Source organism: Tympanuchus pallidicinctus, unplaced genomic scaffold, assembly GCF_026119805.1.
Source record: "Tympanuchus pallidicinctus isolate F22 unplaced genomic scaffold, pur_lepc_1.0 scaffold4, whole genome shotgun sequence".
In the NCBI taxonomy this organism is placed as follows: Eukaryota; Metazoa; Chordata; class Aves; order Galliformes; family Phasianidae; genus Tympanuchus; species Tympanuchus pallidicinctus.
In genome coordinates, this window is record NW_026294758.1 from 38,752 (window position 1) to 53,468 (window position 14,717).

Here is a 14,717-nt window from a genome sequence, read left to right on the forward strand (position 1 = left end):
CTGCATGGGCCAAGGTGAAAACGTAACTCAAAAATGCCCTACAACTTGCACAACGTTTTTCTTACAGCAGTTAAGGACAGCTGTCCTGACACCTCAGCGTTCACAGCTTTAGGATCACGAGAAAAACAATCACCGTTGAAAGTACAATTAGCAGATAACGGCCACGTGGTGGCGCAGGGGGGAGAGAGTACGGGGGAAAAAAAAGCAGCACGAATTGAAATCCTTCTCAGTTCTTCCTCAGACATTGCTCACAGCGATCATAGACGCATTTCTACATCGGGGGGGGGGGGGGGGAGGAAGGAGAAGGAGAAGAGAGCACCGTCTTCGGAACGCGAGTGTAAATTTCCTTCACGAGTCTGCAGGCACCAACCGATGTCTTTCGTGCAGCCTCAGCACAGCCACAGAGCGCACGCGGCACAGCTCAGCGAAGGGAGCGCGGAGGACGCCTTGCTGCAGCATCACCGCCACCAGAACCCGCACAGCCCCCAGACGCCGGATGCCCGGGAGCTCCAACCCCCCCCCCCCCCCCCCCCCCGCAGGACGCGTAACGGGGCGCCGAAATTCGGCCAGGGAAAGGAGAAAGAAATCAGGCTGAGGACAAGAACTGCGGAACAGAACGTCGCTCGGAGGACGCTCGCTCTCCCCTCCACCGGCTCCCCTCCCCGCCCGCTCGCGCCCACCGGCCCCGCTCACCCCGCTGCCGCCGATCCCGGCCCTCCGGCACCGTCCCGTACGTAAGCGGCGCCATCCACGGGAGGCCCGGACCCCACGGGAGCCGACCGCACAGCACGGCCAGGAGGAGCGGGCAAACGCGGCGCGCCGCCCGGCACGTGACCGCGCGACGCGGCCGTCATCCGGGCAAAGCGGCCGCGGGATGAAGCTGGCGGCCGCCATTTTGAGAAAGGGCACGGCAAGTTCAGAGCGGCGGGGAGGCGCGCTGCAGGGGCGCTGAGGAGCGGGTGAAGCCGTCGAGGAGCCATGTTGGGTGTGGGAACGCTGCCGGGCGGAAGCGGCGTGTTTGCACCGCGGCTGGACGGAGCTTCTAACGTTCTAAACTCTTCTAATTCGGTAATTGGTAAGCGCTTCATTTACGTATATTGCGCACGTGCAGGGAAGTCGTGATTCCTTGAAATTAAGGGATCCAATATTCGTGTAAAGAAATACAGTGGAGGCAAGGTGATGGCAAATGTATTTCTCAGAACTCGGGGAACGTCGTGGTGCTGCTTCAGCTCGGTCGGTGGCTTTTCCCTGTAGCACAAACAGGGCGAGTATACAAGCACTGTGAAATGACATCGTACCTCGATTCGGGCGCCTGCTGCGATGCTGTTGGACAAAGGGCACTCGGTGCTGTGAGTGCTGCGGCAGCTCGGTCACACCGTGGGCATCAGCTGGGAATTGCACGCAGCCTGTTGAGCACAAGGGGCACGTGGAAATCGCCAGATGAAAACACGTGGCTGAAATTCAGCAGGAGGAGAACTTACACGGGTAGCAGGCAACGAGGATGAGGGTAAAATCAAGATGTAAGGAATGCTTGAGTCCTTTTGGAGTTCTGTACGGCAGACCCGACCGATTTCAGTTTAAAGGGGAAGCTCTGAGTCAATGAGGTGAGAATTACTGATGTCCTACCGGGCTGTGATGCTGGAGACAGGAGAGGACAGGGTTACACACACCTACAGGATGCTCTCCTGCTGTGTCATGAGGCCACCCCCATTGCTGTGTGAACTCTGCAAAGCATAGAGGTAAGGTTCCTCAGCACGGCTGGATCCACTCCTAGTCCCAGACAGTTTGTGTCTAAGAGATCCTAGATAGATAGATAGATAGATAGATATAACCTTAGTGAAGCTGACAGATCTCAAACCAAACTATTAGTGGCTTACCGAGGATCCGTACCAGCAAGGTGTCTTGACATCAAGGTAGAAAGGATCTCTGTGCAGGTGTGACATCAAGAGGCATCCCTGCTCAAGGCTGTAGGAATGGAATGTTGTTCCTGCATTAGATATTAAAAAGGGAGAATTGATCTGAAGAAGCAGAGCACAATGTACTTGTATTTTGTAACTTGTCCTTAGAAACAGGTAACGTGAAAAAGTAGAAATACCATATATGTTAGTAACCTACTTTAGAAATGCAGTTGCTGAATTGTGTGATTAATTCTTGCTTGCAAAACTGCAATAGCTCTTAACTGTTCCAAATAGTGTAGGTATAGTATTATGGACTAGAAAGCATACTGTAGGGCTATATTGGATAAGAGACCCTCAGCAAAAGAAAAACAGACTCAAGAAACATCAAAGAAGCCAGGGCCTCTACACAAGGCTGGCTTGCCTTGCTCTGTGGGTAGGTTGGAATGCAACAGGCAGGAATCGAGATACTCCTCCCTATTCTCCTTTTCTCTATGCAAGGATGAGCAGAAGTCTAGAAACAAGGACTGAGTGTTGAGTGAGCAAGTGTGAGAAGTTAACTAACTAGCGATATATGCTTAGCCAGCAACAATTGATGTTTAGCCAGTATCCATATGTTCAGTTGAGCGCTGGGAAGATTGTGAACCTGAAGTACTCAGCCAATGGGGAACCAGGGAGAAAGAGATAAGTATCGAGTTATAGGGCGTAAAAGATGTAACGCTGTTTTCTGCCTGCTCTCCTGCTTGCGTGAGTTAAGAGAGGACAAGGTAAGGGTTAACCATTGTATAGGAATGTAAGGAGAGGACAAGATAAGGGTTAACTACTGTATAGCAATGCAGGAAAGCAGGATGTGAGGCCAGATAAGAAAAGAACATCAGAGTGGGCTCATGCTTGACATCTTGTAAACAGTGTTGAAAAGAAACCTCAAAATAAACACACACAGCCTTTGTAGACCCTCCCCTCCAAAATCAGCACATTTTGCACAGCCAGAGGTGCCTTCCCAGTCTTCTATCTGTTGGCAGTTTTACTTCATCTGTTTTTTCTTCTGATCACAGCAGAGTGAGTCTGCCTGCATCAGCAGAAGAGCTGCCTTTGTGGAGGTGCAGATGCAGCCGGCTGTTGTGGAATTCATCTTGACCACTCAAATGTTCTCTTCCACTCCAAATCCAGCCCGCTCTTTGGAGATGGAACAGGTGAGCGTCTTCCTCCATTACCTTTACCTTGATCAGACACCTTGATCAAATCCAGATCTCCACCAAGATACTTGACGTACGCTTTACTGTTGAGGAGACTTCTGGTCTGATGTGAGAATATGGCAAATGTGGCTACCAGTATCTTTCTGGGAAGCCAGGGATGCTCTATGAGAACATACAGCTGAAAGTTTGGCTGCTGCTGTTAGGGCCACACACTGAAAAGCTGCACAGAGTAACTTAAATCTTTCCCCCTACTCTTTTCTTTCTAAAATCACTTTCTTCAATGCTTCTGTGTGCTTTCCCACTTGAGCTGTCTTGCAGTACAACACAATGCATGATCTGTTGATCCTTACAAGCATCTTAGAAGACAAATGGCAATCAGCAGATTTAAAGAAAGCTCTTGGTATTCATTAGCATTGATGCTGAGAAACAGAAGTCTGCTCTTAATGTGAGATATTCTGACAGCTGCTTTCCTGGTAGTTTCTTCTGCCCAGTCTCTGTAGGTTAATCAGCAGGGCTGTCCAGCTGCATGGCAAAGACTGCATGGGCCCTGCAGCTGTTGCCCAGTTCTCTGCCTGCACAGCAGAGCTGTGGCTTTAGGATGAGCCTCAGCTTAGGTGCTAAGAGTGAGGAAATAACTGCAAGGTGTTTGTGCTCAGCTCTGGAACCTACAGCTGTCCTTGAGTGACTGCTAAGACCATAAGTGCACCTGGTCCAGTGGAAAGAAACAGAGCTGCACCAGGAAGAAAGTTTCCTCTGCTTGTTAGATGAGTAACTGTGAAGAGCACAAGCAATTATTATTCTAAAGGAGCGCTAAGTTTGTTCCATGTGCTTTGATACCCTGACCTTCCAATGAAATTTGCACAGTCACTGCAGTTATTGCCACCGGTGGAGTACAGATAGCTGCTTTTCCACAATATTTGCTGCTTCTCATTTGATACAATTGTTGCTCTTCTTTGGATAACACAGTTGCTGTAAGTGCAGCTTTTGTTCCTACTGGAAGGCAGTTTTTATGTCAGCAGGATGCAGGGGCTAGCTTGGCTGAACAGGAACAGCCCACAGCAGGCTGAGCTCTGCTAGGGGAAGATGGACATGCAAAGCACCTGAGCCATGTGATGATCCAGGCTGTGGAATGGAGCATATCACCTTGGCCAGTTGTTTAGTGATTCAGACGTTCACATTGTCTGCTTCCCCACAAGCAGAAGGATCAAGGGATGTCACAGAGGATCAGCTAAGCTTGGCAATACTGCTCTGGCAAGGCAGCCCCTGTGAGCACACAAAGGACAAACAGGGACAGCTCTTAGAGCAGACTCCTCGTGCTCACCTGCACTGCCCTGCACTGAGAGGCTTCAGAGATCCTGGCAGCTGGCACTGTGAGCTACTGTAGTAGAAATCTAAATATTTGTCTGCAAAAACAAGCACAGGCTGAAAGCAGGCTGAGAGCAAGGCACGGCCAGATTCAGTTCTGTGTCCACCTGCACGCTGGGTTGCAGCTGCTGCAATTGTGTGCAGTCTTTTATCTGTTGCTAAATGCTGAGAGCAAACCCAGACCTCATAAGAAGGAAACTGTAGCTATCATGACAATATTTTGCATGCAGACGAAGCTTGATTCAAGTATGGCAGTGAAGGTTTCTGACTGACCTGTCCTCACTGTTTCGGAGTTTTTTTTGCTTGCTTAAATACAGTAAGCTGCTCTCACTTATGGTATGTCCTTTGCCATAAACATCCCTGTGACAAAATGATTGTTTTGACATCATCCTCCAGAGGCTAGGATAACCAAGCCTTAGAAAAACATAGCACCTCCCCCAGAGCTGTGATGGCTGTGCTGCTGCTTGCTGATCCTCCTCTTATCTGTGCTTTTCCTTTACAGGATGCAGTTCTTAATTGTGGCCTGAGTCCCTGTGGGTTTCTTCTCCTCCCACAGAGCTGCTCACCCTGGAGGAGCACAGGCACGGACACGAGGCCACAGCAGCTCTCCCGTTGTGTCAGACAGCAGAGACATTGGAGTGGAAGAAGGCCCCACAGCTTTACAGGGGAAATTGCACACAGTCATTGACTTTCCATCCAAACGATGAAGAGGAGTTTCTTTTGCAGCACCTATCATAATTGTTTGGGTGGGTGTTGGTTTTTTTTTTCCATTATTACTAATGCAAAACTTGCTGAAACTAAGTTACCTTAACCAGGCATGGAGTGTTGTAGCAAACTTCCACTCACTTTGGACGCTGAGGACTCAACTACCTTGCAACTGCCTGATGGGCTCAGTTTAGCCACGCAATGGCACCGTTCCTTTCCTGTTAGGAGCTCAGGTGTCTAAAGCCCTCTGATGTCGATGCTTGCCAGTACTGCCTGCACCTGCAGACATCAGGATGTTCCAGATTCCAGGACCACGTGCCTGAAATAAATTCTGGTTCTCCTGTAAGCAGAGCTGTTGGACTAACTTGGTGATGCTAGGACTGGGAAGAGGAAGGGCTGCTGCAGCCCCAGCCCCACCTGACATGGGTCTCTGTAGGGCCGGGCTGCTGGCTTTGTTCCGTGCACTGCAGGGCTCTGTGACCAAAAATTACCCCCCAGAGCTGTGCTACCAGCTGTGCCCACACGTCGCTGGCATACATGGCTGAGAAGCACCTGCACATGGCCAGCCAGGAGCTGCTGCCCTTCTGACCACCTCAGTCAATAACTGCTCTCTGCTTGGGTGCACATGCTGGAAGCGATTACTCAACAAATAAGGCAAATGTAAGAAATAAACACTAAACAGGGCTTATTGTCACAAGGTAGCTGGACAAGAGGAGTGAGAAACTGCGTAAGCACTGGGCATGTAAGCACTGGGCATGCTCTCCTAGTTCACTTGGGTGCAATTTTATTTAAGATCCTCTCAAGATCTTCTGAGCCTGTTTCAGCCTTGACGGGCATGAACAGTCCAGCCATGAGTATTTCTTTACTGGGAGACCTGCCACATTTCAGTGGGAAGGTTACTGCTGCCCTCTGCAGCTGAGGAGAGCCCAGACCTTTAAATTTGGGCTGTGGCATTGTTGTTTTAGTAAATCATGCCTAGTCAAGGTTTGGATTAATTTGGCATGTACAACAATCTGTGTATGCCTACCTGTTTTCCTATGCTAGATTGCAAACGTTTAACAAAGCAAACCCCCTCACTTTTGCCAGTGGTTTCCCTTCTGGTTACAAACTCATCACTTACTGCAGTAAGAACACCACATTTTGCTTCAGCGTTTGCCACAAATTCCACACCTTGCTGTCATTCCTTCCTCAGCTTCATTTTCTCCACCCTTCACTGCTATCGCACCTGTTACCAGACGCAGCGCCGCTTTTGGCACAAGCTGCTCTTCTGTTCAGTGAGGGCAGAACCCTCCTGGGCCCTGCCAGCCCCCCCTCCCAGCTCTTCCTGCGGAGATCTCTGGGTCCTAGAGCCCTTCTCTCAGCTCCTCCCTCCTCAGGCTTCCCGTGCTGACACTGGGTTACCGAGTTTCCTACATCTCTGCAGATCAAGGCTCTTCTCGCTTCCAGTCTTTTGTTTTCGCCCCCACTCGCCATTAACGCCTCGTTTGCGTTCTGGTTACCAGCGGGGGAGGAGCAGTGCGGGGATGCGTTCTCTTGCCGGCACTGATCTGCTTTGGCTGGAGCAGATCACAGACTCGAATATTTTAACCCGCTGCTCTTCTTTAAATTTTGTGCTGATTTTTGTCTTCCTTGTTTTGTTTTTCACAGTTCCACTATTTGTACCCTCCGTTCCGCTTCCATGTACCGTTCCTAATTCCACTTCCATGCAGCACTGATGTTTGCACTTCCATACAGCACTAACATTCACACTTCTGTGCACCGTTAACAATTCCACCTCCGTATACCATTAACCATTACATTTCCATCTGCCATTTACATTTACACTTTCATTGCCATAAGCGTTTACCAATCACAAAGACAGTGACAATGACCAGTACAGTTTATCCTCAAGACTCTTCCTCTCTCCCAAGTTATCAGTGGGAAATGAGCCTTCCCGTTCACTTGATTCTGGCAGTGGAAATCCCACCCGACGGCGGCGGCCGGGGAGCCGATGGCATTGTGGGCTGAGCAAGGACTTCATTCAAGGCTGGATTCCTACATTTATTGATGAATATGTTTAATTTTGGTGGGCTAATTCATATGCTGACCAAATATACACATTCTGGGAGTGGGGGTGGGGCACACGACTGAGGCATGTAAGTTTGCAAACCAAAGTACTAAGAAAAAAATGCATCTGATTTCCAGGTATAAAGTCTACAGACTGCACTGAATGTTCGAAAGTAGGCAACCGGTGTATTTGTATCAGATGAAAAGCAGTGGAAAAAAACCCCAAGCCCACATCATTCTGAAGATGGAACCAAGCAGTCCACTTCTGGAAATGCTACGAGATGCCTACAGAAAAAGGTCTTCTGGTTCTTATAGACAGTCTCTTCAAGGTAGGGGCTGCAAAGGCTGATGTGGATTCATGGTTTTAATTAAGCTGGTTTGAACACCAAAATATATATGCTGCAGAACTTCATAACAATAAAAAGAGAAACCCTACTCATTTTCCTGAGAACGTAAAGCTACAGGATTTTATACATCCTCTGCTCAGGGAAAAAGATTTTTGTAACGTAGGGAATGAAATGAATTGTATTCGGTTCTTGTTTCGCGGGGAGTAAACTCAGTGTGAAGGATCATCATCATCATCAAAAAAAAAAACCCCACCTGTGTAAACAGACTCATGTAAGGATGCAGATTTTGCACAGAGAGAAGCAAAAATCTGCCATGCAGCTGCTTAGAGCACATCCTCATGCCAACAATTTGAGCTGACTTAGGTAAAATCAGCTTTGACGTTCATATCCTTCACCCAGTTGCTAAAACAACATTGAGAACGTCTGTATTCAAACTCAAGGGTTTGAGGGAGGGAATGTCCAGCAGCTCAGGGTGCTGTGCCACAAAGCTCTGCCTGCTGGCTGGTGCTCCGTGGACCCTACCATGACTTCATAAGACTGGAACATCAGCAAATAATTACAAAAAATATAATTTGAGTTTTACAGTTTAACCCACACTTTTCTGCAGCTTTGAGCTCCTCTAAAGATGCACATGGTTCCCTCTACGATTTAAGGGACATGAAAAAATGACTCAGGGAGGGAAATACCTCTACATACATCTCTTGTGTAGCGAGATAGATATGCCTCCAGATTCATCTCTTGTGTAGACAGGGAGAAACACCTCTGCGCTGTGGCAAGATTGATCTGCACTGCTGGAGCGTCCTGTATGGCAAGTGTGCTTGTGTGGCAGGAGTGCAGAATGCCCCAAAGGCTGCTTGGGGCTTTGGTCACAGGGATGTGAGCAGTTCCTTAGATGTTCAACAGTTGGATGCGTTCTGTAGTGAGAAGAAATACAAAAGCCTTAGGAAAAACTCATCAGCTCAGTGTCGAGTCAGAACTGCACATCCATCTGCCTTCAGCCCCATCTGCGCTCCTCCGCATCCCACGCAGCCCTTTGTGCTCCCAGAATCTCAGACATCTCTGCCCATTCCCAGTGATGCAGTGGGGACCAACCTCATCTACAGCGGATGGGCACTTGCCCAGTGATGCTGAGGGTGAGCAGGAAACTGTGAGACAGGAAACACGACAGTGGGCTTGTGCTCAAGTCCTGAGCAGTTTTAATTGCTGCAGCAGCCAGCAGCTGGGAGATTCTGCCAGGCTGCCTGGTGAAGAATGGCAGTTCAAGAATCAAGAGTAGGAGTTCAAGCAAATTTGTGTTACTGCTTACACCTGGCTTATGGCCTCCTCGACAGGCAGGGGAGCTGGTAGACAACCAGATGATGCCATGTGGCCCCTATGGGATTCTATAAAAATCAACTGGTTGGAGCAAACAGCCCTGAAGCTTTAGTTTTCATTAATATCTGTCTTTTGATTAAAACCCACGTAGCTCTTGCTAAAAAGTGAGGGCAGGAGCAGCTGATCTGTGTTGTACTGGTGATCCTCAGCAGTAGTTATTCCTCCAGAGTCAGACTGCTAGAGGAGCAGATGAGGACAGATTTTTGACCTGAGAAGATTCAGTGCTGAAACACTTTGCTGTCCAGCCTGCCTACAAAATACCTGGAGTGGCACGTGAAATAGAAAATCACTTTAAAGTATGGACATGAGAAAGTATGACTTGCTTCCTTGAAGCTCAAAGAGCAATATGAAAGCATGTGGGAGAAGCTTTTTGAAAGTAATGTTATGCTTTATAAAACATCAGTTTTATAAAACACTCATTTATCCTGCTCATCTTTAAATGCTGCCTACATTCAGCAAAATGTAGTCCTTTAATCTTGGGCTGAGGAGAACTCTGATGACAACTACATAAGTGAGAGGGTTAGATTAAGTCTATAAATGCACTGGAAGAGGAGAACCATGAGGTTTTCCAAAGCATAACAGAATAAAGTTAGCAAAAGGAATATTAAGAATTTCACAGAATATTTCCTGACAGAAAGGGCTTTAGACTGTGAGCAAGCTACTTGAATGGCATGCACACTATGCTCGATGGGACCCACAGGTCTGTTTCTAAGGTGGAAAGGTCACAGTTAGATAACATACCTTGTTGTTTGTGCACCCTTCATTTGACAAGAAGTAGGCAGCTTGGGTCTGGCAACAGAGTTGTTTTATTTTTGTGTTTTATAAGATATTAGCTGCAATGTTCACTGATTTTGGCTTTCACACGTCCCGTGTGTTTGATAAAACGTGGCCTTGTGAATCTTAAAAGCTTCGCAGAGCAATGGTGGCATCTGGGTAGATTTTCATTTTATTGGATTAATGTTAATGGGCTGCCTCATAACCAGTTTATTTATTCATTGCAAATGCTCTAAATGCTGGCAAACGATATAATTAGACTATAAGCTATCAAGGAATCAAATAAGAAGCACGTTTCTGATACTCTGCACAACATTCTGTATAATATTCTATTTGCCCCGTGTTTTCCTTTCAAAATGATATTGAACTTTAAGTTGGGAGTTTTCCATTTTCCATGCTAGAATGTTCAAAACCAACAGCCAGCATTAGCAGGAATCTGCCATCAGCTCTGGCTCCTGGCTCCCATAACTGTCCTTCTCACAGAGCCATAGAATCACAGAGCAGCTTGAGCTGGAGGGGACCTTAAAGCTCACCCAGCTCCAACTCCCCGCCGTAGGCAGAGGTGCCAGCCACCAGCTCAGGCTGCCCAGGGCTCCATCCAATCTGGCCTTTGATGCCTCCAGAGATGGGGCACCACAGCTTTTCTGGGCAGACTGTGCCAGGGCTTCACTACCCTCTGTGTAAAGAATTTCTTCCTGACACCTAACCCAGACGTCCCCTCTTTTGGTTCAGAACTGCTCAGCCTTGCTTATCTCTAGCACACCACGTAAGAAGTCAGCCCCCCTCCTTTTTATAAGCCCCCCTCAAGGTGCTGCACTGCTACAATGGGGTTTTCCAGGGCCTTCTCCAGGCTGCACAAGCCCAGCTCCCTCTGCCCATCTTCCTAGGAGAAGAAAGGAGGGAGACAGCCACTTCCCTTGCTCTGCTAGCCACTCTCTCTGGATGCAGCCTCAGTCTCTTGTTTCTCTTCCTTCATCCTCACCACTCTGTGCACCTCTGCCTGCCCCCAGCCACATCTGGTGGGGAGGCACCTCCTGGTCAGAGTTTGCTGACCAGAGTTTGCTCCCTTCTCCTGTGAACGGCGATGCTGTGCAATCCTTCCTCCAACAAAGTGCCTTTTTACATCTGGAGAGAACAGGGTCTCAGTGATCTAATGGACCTCGGTGTTTGCACCCCAAAGCCGCAAAAGGGACAGTTTCCACCTGTTTCCACTTTGTCTTTTATTTAAGCAGTTCTGTTGACTGCTGCTGGTCAGTTTGCACACTGGTCATACGGATCTTCTCACGGTGGTGAAATATTTATGTCACGTGTTCTGCTGTAACTCCTCAGTTTCTTCTCTTTGAGCTTGCAATCTTCACATTTTCAATGGTTTGGTTGGTTGGTGCCTCATAGAGCAGAAGTGCTGGGATTAAAAAGTACATATAGTATATAAAGTTCTTCTCCATCTTGCAATTTCTGTATCTCAATTATGTATTCGCAAAGTGAGTATGAAATATTTAACTGTCCAAGTCTATCTTGTTAGAAGCCTTTAAGAATGCAGCTTCTTTCAAATGTCAAATGTCTTTCAATTTTAACATAACTCATGGTTAGGAATTAAACATGTAATTAAAAAAATAAAGTACAGATTGTTTCACATTTTCTAAAGAAAACGTTTGACCTTGAGTCATTTCCCCTAAAGATGCTGAAGGCTTTTCCAGTCGGAAGTGAAGAGCAGATTGCTGGTAAGCTGCCATGGGTTAAAAAGCTCCACATGTCATCTCGGCCCCAGGTTGGTCCTTTTTCCCTTGATGAGAACAGCCCTATTAAGCTGGACGTAGTGATCCATGACTCTTAGACAAAGCTGGTAGCTGGGGCCTCTTACTGGAATTTCGTGCCTCTGTTCGTGTAATTTCCTGAGCATTCTCACTGCTAAGTGGGATGCCTGGTCTTGTTTTGTTGACTGCACCAGGCCACATGAGGCAAGGCTTGCAAGGCAAGTTCCTCCTCAGGGCTGAGCACAGCTCGTGTTCTGGGGACATCGCCACGCGTTCCATCACCTGGTGTGTGCAAAGAGCACCAGAAGCAGCACATCAAAGACAAGACGCCTGTGACGTACCTAAAAACACCATTTAAAGTGCCAACATTGTAGCTCTCAGAACAGCCAGGGCCAAAGATGAGGGTGGGAGCTGGGCACAGCCCCTCCTCCCAGCACTGTGGCTGCTCACAGCCCCTCTCAGCCCTGCAGACCATCTGGGTGCAGGGCTGGAGCTGTGGCTGGGCAGCACTTTGAGCAGGCGATCAGCTGCAGCTCTGCAGCGTGCACTGCTGACACACTGTGCTCTGCAGTTGTGTGTTTTCTGCTTACGGCTGGAACAGAATGCAAAATTAAGAGATGAAACAAATCCCACTTGAAAACCTTTGAGAAGGAACCCAGTCAGTTCTCCTGTTACGGCTCTACAGACTTTTTTAAGTGACAAAGTGATGTTTTTCATTTTTCCTTTTTTTTCCCTCTTTCTTCTGGCTCAGAGGAAGAGGAAAGTCTTGTTATGGTGGGTGAGCATTTTATATATTTATTGCATTTCTTACATTCTTACATTTCTCTGCTCAGGCCCCCCTCCCCTGAGGAGGGAAAACTCCAGCACGTGGAAACTGGCCTCATGTTGTAAATGCAGCTCCTACAGATCGACAAAGAGCCTCCTCAAAGGACAAAGAAACTACAGTTTGTAATTCATTGCCTCTTCATTTGTGTAAAGTGATGCCTGTGTCTCTGATGTTTTTCAGGAGAAATATACTTTGTAGGATATTAGTTACTAAACACATCCACTGTAATTCTGTCCTTCCCAGTGTTTTCCCCATAGATCCCTTTGTTATTTCCTCTGGGTCCCTCTTATTGATCCTTTTTGGCAGCACTTTATCTCAAGTATTTTAAGGTCTGCTTATCCATATATTGGTCACAACAGCAGCTGCATGAATTTTCCTTATTCCCCCTATCCTCCCTACTCCCCCCATATGCTGCATGCCCCCATACCCCCCCACTCTTATGCCTCTCCCACCCCCCCATATCTTCCCTACCCCCCTATTCCCCTCCGTCCACCCCATGCCCCCCTTTCCCTCTCAATCCCCCTCATACCGTTTAAATCCCCCCAAACCCTCTGCCCCCTTATTTCCCCCCATCCCTCGCCCATCCCCCCTATCCCCCACACCCCCCCATTTCACCATATTCCCTCCCATGCCCCCCACCCCCCTTAAATCCCCCTTTCTCCACCCACCCCCCTACATCCTCCATTCCCCTCTTACTCCCCCATTCCCCCCATTCCCTCCACCACTCTGCATTCCCATCTGCCCCAAATGTTTCATATGGAATTTGAATGGAAAAGTATGAGCATCAGTATGACACTTCCATAGTGGTAATTATTGAACCTTCGCATTCATTATCAGTGGTTGTGAAAACAAGGAAGTAACATTCATCAAAGGCTGGATCCAAATCAGTTTCTTAAGACAGTACAGTGCAGGAAAGAGCAGACGACTCAGCCTTGTGAGTAGAGATCATAAACAGAGAGAGATCTGGAGAAGATTGGGCTGTGCTTACAGAGGAACGGGAAGGAAAATGAAGTTCAGAGTCAGTGCAAATCCTGCTATGCTCTCATCATGCAAGCACAAATGTCAAGGCAGAATGCAGGACTATTAAAGCTTCTCACTAAACAGGAAGTTTCTTGTCTATATTTATTGGAAAGAGCCTGAGATGGTGAGAAAATCTAAAGCAAATGACTAAAGAAGGATGCAGCTATTAAATTCCATCAAGTGCTGACCCATGAAAGACGTAACGATAGAAAGAGGTGGAAAGAAATTGCTTATATTCATTGCTGTGCGATCAGAAAGCTTCAATCCTAACGTGAGAAATGTGCAGGTGTGCAGCTCAGAAACACGTGGAATCATAAAACATGTAGGCATCTTCCTTCCATTGGTCAGAGAACTGTGCAGCACAGCTGCAGCTTCTCCCAAGTCTTTACTGCAGGAAGGATTCCGAAAAGACATCAAGAAAAAAAAGAAAGGAAAAAAAAAAGCCTCTCCCTTTTCTTCAGGCTTTTTTTTCTTTTTTTCTTTTTTTCTTTTTTTCTTTTTTTCCTGAAAACAAAAAGCAAACAAAAGGTACAAAGAAGAGATTTCTGGGGATGGCTGGAATAAACTCCACTCAAGCTCAGCATTCTACACAATGCTTCTGTCTTAGGAGTAAATCAGTGGCAAGTTCCAGGCAAGGCCCAGCTGGCCAAGTGCAAGTGCTGGCGACTGACTGAATGAGAAGCTAATTGACTCTCTGCAATTAACTTCCAGTGCTCATTATCACTGTGATATTTAAGGTACTTGTAAAACTGATGAATCTGTGCTTGTGATTTCTTTTAAGTGAGAAAATAAAACAAGTTCCAGATGAGTAGCGGGGTGATGATTATCTGTTAATATTGTTCTACATGTTAATTTTGGTAATGGCTGTATTTTATTAAGGACTAACGAGTCACCTTCAGTGCTTCCAGTCCAGGAGACAAGGAAAAACCCAGCAAAGGACAGTTACAACCCACGGCAGCAGCAGCAGCACAGTGCTTTGGTGCAGTTCTGTTACCCAAAGCCTCCTGAGGAGATGACATTTGGAGATCAGCCGAGTGATGTTTGTGGAGCAAGCTCCTCTCGGGAAAATTAAGGAAGCAGAAATGCAAATGCCCAGCACTCGGCTCCTGCAGGCATTTGGAACGCAGTCGGCTTTGCCATTCCTTTACATTTTCATTTTTTCAGGAAAATGGTCGCATCGGTTCCTTACGCCGCTTCTCCGTGTCTCCTCCACGCTCACAAAGGCGGGTCCGCACGACCGCGCTCAGCGCGGCTTCCATCGGCGACGTCACGGGGGGGGGGGTTGACGATCGCGGCGGTTATCGGCTGTCGGTTGGCGCCATCAGGCGACAGCAGTCGGTCGGCGCGCAGCCATGCCTGCTTTCCAGCCCGTCCTGCGGCGTCGCTGCCACTTCGCCGACCACTGCCGGAGCGTG

At 47.8% G+C, this 14,717-nt stretch overlaps 2 long non-coding RNA genes across 3 annotated transcripts; both read left to right on the forward strand.

Moving 5' to 3' along the window:
• Window positions 1–937: 937 nt before the first annotated feature.
• LOC128089776 (uncharacterized) lies at window positions 938–1,701 on the forward strand. The gene is made up of 3 exons (XR_008210669.1): window positions 938–1,068; window positions 1,255–1,604; window positions 1,652–1,701. It is a non-coding gene; the product is annotated as an uncharacterized LOC128089776 (long non-coding RNA).
• Window positions 1,702–1,824: 123 nt separating this feature from the next.
• LOC128089774 (uncharacterized) lies at window positions 1,825–12,706 on the forward strand. Of its 2 annotated transcripts, XR_008210664.1 has the most exons (4): window positions 1,825–3,088; window positions 4,959–5,903; window positions 7,346–7,536; window positions 12,290–12,705. It is a non-coding gene; the product is annotated as an uncharacterized LOC128089774 (long non-coding RNA). The 2 variants fall into 2 exon arrangements; XR_008210663.1 differs by having other exon boundaries at window positions 1,827–3,088; window positions 7,346–12,706.
• The last annotated feature ends 2,011 nt before the right edge of the window (window positions 12,707–14,717 follow it).